The following is a 4,264-nucleotide window of genomic DNA, read 5'->3' on the forward strand; positions in this document are numbered from 1 at the left end:
TAGGTTTAATATGGTTTTTTCAAACATCATTACCTAAAGCCTCTATGCATGCACTTCATTCTCTTGAAAGGTGTATAGAGCTATGCAAAAGAGCTCTTGAAAGGTGTATAGAGCTATGCAAAAGAGCTATGCATGCACTTCATTCTCTTGAAAGGTGTATAGAGCTATGCAAAAGAGCTCTTGTGCATACTCACGGAGCTCTTAGTGAACACATAGGGATCTATGGAAGCTTTCATGCTCCTAGAGCTTGCACTACGAGCTCTTATGAATCCATTTTTTGAAGCTTACTCTTTTTAGTTTTTATTTAAAGATCTCACTTTTTTTTTTAAGGTATTCTTCTAATCCTTTGAAGCCATCAACTCCTCTTACCTCTTAAGAGGTGTCACCCACTTTTCTATCTTTATTTATTTTCCCTCAACTCCTTTGAAGCCATCAACTCCTCTTCTCTCTTAAGAGCTGTCACCCCCTTTGAAGCCATCAACTCCTATTCTCTCTTAAGTGGTGTCGACCCCTTTTCCTTATTTATATATTTTCATACTTATATGGCACCCTTTTGTGTACTTTGGAGTTCATTTTAAAAAGATTAACTACTTTTGGTTTCTAATTAAAATGCAAGTAGGCTTTACTTAGCTTTGATTACATAACTTGTTAAGGCTTGTCTTGTTTTTGTGCATAGATCTAAATTGCACCCCAAAAAGAGAAGACAACAAAAAAGAGGGAAATCCTCTATCAACCCTACCCTACAAAAAATAGGGCAATCCTTTGTTAACCCTACCCTACAAAAAATAGGGCAATCCTTTGTTAACCCTACCCCAAAAAAATAAGTCAACAAAAAGAGGGCAATCCTCTATTAACACTACCCCACAAAAAACTATTGAGAAGAAGACTTTGGATGTTGTGCTAGAGGGAGAGGTGATAGTAGTTCCTATTGAGTCAGTTCAAACAATCAAGGACATAGAGGTGGTCAAAGGTGGAGATGTGACCTCTAGGTGAACAGTCATTGATCCTTCCACATGGCTTGGTATACCACTATGTCAACTTCATCTTTTGCTTGAGTGTGACAGGTCTTCAAGAAAATATGGTGGCATTGAAGACCTCTATTAACACTACCCCACAAAAAACTATTGAGAAGAAGACTTTGGATGTTGTGCTAGAGGGAGAGGTGATAGTACTTCCTATTGAGTCAGTTCAAACAATCAAGGACATAGAAGTGGTCAAAGGTGGAGATGTGATCTCTAGGTGAACAGTCATTGATCCTTCCACATGGCTTGGTATACCACTATGTCAACTTCATCTTTTGCTTGAGTGTGACAGGTCTCCAAGAAAATATGGTGGCATTGAAGACCTCATTTCAATATGAGGGACATGTTCCTAAGAATGGAACATTCATTGTCTCAGTGTGTTATCATGATCATAAAAGGAGCTTCCCATCACATATTATATGAGGCCAAAATGGGATGCACATTGGCTAGAGGTAGATAGGGAGTTTGAAGAAGAAGAGCTGCATAGAAGCCCATCTTTTAGTTTCATAAAAAATTGCATGTTTTATGTATGTGAAGGATATCACCATACCGTGGCTTGGCTCTGACTACTATAGAGAAACCAAGAGCATGCATATGAGGGTGGTGTGCACAATGATTGATCCTAGGTGAGTTAGTGTAATTTCATTGTTGACTTGGAATGAGTAAGTCTAGTAATGTTTAGTCTTCTATTCATGCATTCTTTTATTCTTAAGATGCTAATATCTTGTCTCTTCTTATTGGAAATCCTTAATGATCATGGTGTGATCCTATCAAATCTCAAGGATGCTTCCAAAATTTGCAAGTGTGATACGGAAACATACCTTAGAGAGCTTCCTTCAAATGAGGCAACAAAAACACTTGTATTGAAGAGAAAGCTGGAAGCAAAGACAATTAACAAGTGTGATACGGAAACATACCTTAGAGAGCTTCCTTCAAATGAGGCAAAAACACTTGTATTGAAGAGAAAGCTGGAAGCAAAGACAATTAACACATGGTATCCATTAACTCAATATTATTTAGCTAAGTTGGTATGCCAGGTATGACAAAGGGAATGGTTTACAAGTTTCATTTTTATGTAGATAATATTGCCTTTATGTTAAGACTCTTATTGATAATATTACCAGGTACAACAAAGGGAATGGTTCACAAGTTTCTTTTCATGTAGACATTTTTATGTAGACAATATTGTCTTTTTATTAAGACTCTTCTTGATAACATGTCTCTTTCTTAGGTTGAATATCAATTCTAAGTGAATGCTAAGTTGGCCCAAATTTTAGAGACCACAGATGCAATGGCTAGATTCAATAAAGAGAATAAAACACTCAAAGAAATCAAACAAAAATATGAAAACAAAATGTCTAAGGTTATAGATAAGTCTTTTTTTAAAACATGTCTCCTATATTTTTAAACAGTTATAATAGTGTGAATTATATGAAGGTCTTGAATGTCATTAATCCCACATTGGAAGATGATTGGACAAGGTTGTTCTCTCTAGAATTTTAGGGTGATGACTCTTATGTGGCTTTGGATAAGCTTAATCTCATAAGCATAAGTAGTATTCTAATAGAAAAAAAATCATGTGGCTTACCCTATTGGAGGAATCAAAAGCACTCAAACAAATGTATGGTATTCAAAAAGGGATGACCAAGCTTAGAAGGTGAGTTTGATGAGTAATCTATGTATGTATATATTTGTTTATATGTATCTATGTATGTATATATTTGTTTGTTCATGTTTAGTCACTACTGTACTATGGATTTCTTGAGAGCTATTGTTCGATATTATTGAGAAGCAAGCTCTTCGCTGGCTTCAAGATTTGGTAGAGGTGACACAAGCTTTGAGGCCACCATTGGTGATCCCACATTATTCTGGTGTACCTGAGTATTTTAGGGAGCTAAGGATGGAGGGTTGAAAGTATCTTTATGTTTCATTGACAAAGAGAGGTGCAAAGGATATAGAGGGAAATCTAGACCCACCACTCCTTAATGTAGATGCTGCCTATAGGGTGGTGTATAAGTAATTTACTTTCTTTGTTTTTAACTCAAGTGCAAGGAGGAGGCCCTTGTGTTGCATTATAGTTTGTTATTTGATTGTATGCAAGGTGTCCTTCATCATGCAGATTTCTCATGTTCCTTAAAGATGAGGGTGAAATTGAGAAGTTTCTATTTCAATGCAAGGGATGGACTGATCGGTCCAACAAAGAGGCATGTATGTATAAGTGTTCAGTAGGCACTCCTAGTCCATATGAGTTTGGCCAATTGCCCATGGTGGGTGGATATACAGGTGCTTGTCAAGGAGAGGGAAGCTTACAAATTATATATATGGACACCACAGTGGGCATTGGTGACATTTCAGTGAAAGTCCCTTCAAGTTACAAAGCACAATAAGGTGCTCCGCCTATAGCGGTAGATTTTATGTTTACTATGATTTCTTTCTTTCGTGCTAGTTGTTGATCATGTTGATAATATTAAATGAATATGTAGAGAAGGCTAGACAGGATTGTGGGCACATCAAGGAAATTAACAAGAAATACCATCTTCCATGATTGTGTCTTTAAAGAAACATGTTACTATGGAAGGTAATGCTTCTCCTCTTCTTTTTGAGAGGTCAACATGTGGTTTCCTTATTTAGTTTCTTTGTTTCATTGTGGAAAACTAAGAAAAATATTTGATTTCATTAGATCTAAATGTTGATAATGATACTTTGGGGTTTGGAGATGGAGGTATTTTACACTTGGTTTGGCAACTTTATGTAAGTTTAGTATGACCAACCAATGGGGTCTAGTTGGTGGGGTGATGAATTGAGTTCATGCTCAAAGGTGTTTTTGGCTACAGCGGGCTAAACCTTTATATAAAGCCTTTAAGGTGATGATGTCAGTTCATGCTCAAGGTTGTTTTTGAGTATGGGATATGAAAAACCATCATGTGTGGAAAGTGTTTAAAAGGATCACATGATTTTTCCAAAACAAAAAGTCATTCACCCCCAAAAGGCATCCTTATTTATAAATATGTGTGTTATTTTACTATAATTACATCCATTTGTTTTGAGGGACTACATTACGAGAAATTTGGACTCAAATTGGGCCCTTTAAGGATTTCTACACATTCTCTCTCTACAAAAATGGGCTCATGGTGAAATTTTTTACAAATCAACTCAGAAGTTAGCAAAGTTTGGACATTTGGACATACTCTTCGAGACCTTTCCTATGATATATAGCATGATGGGAAATTGTTCATATTCAA

The sequence above is a fragment of the Cibotium barometz genome, chromosome 50, assembly GCF_041138505.1.
Source record: "Cibotium barometz isolate CiBa-2024 chromosome 50, ASM4113850v1, whole genome shotgun sequence".
Lineage (NCBI taxonomy): Eukaryota > Viridiplantae > Streptophyta > Polypodiopsida > Cyatheales > Cibotiaceae > Cibotium > Cibotium barometz.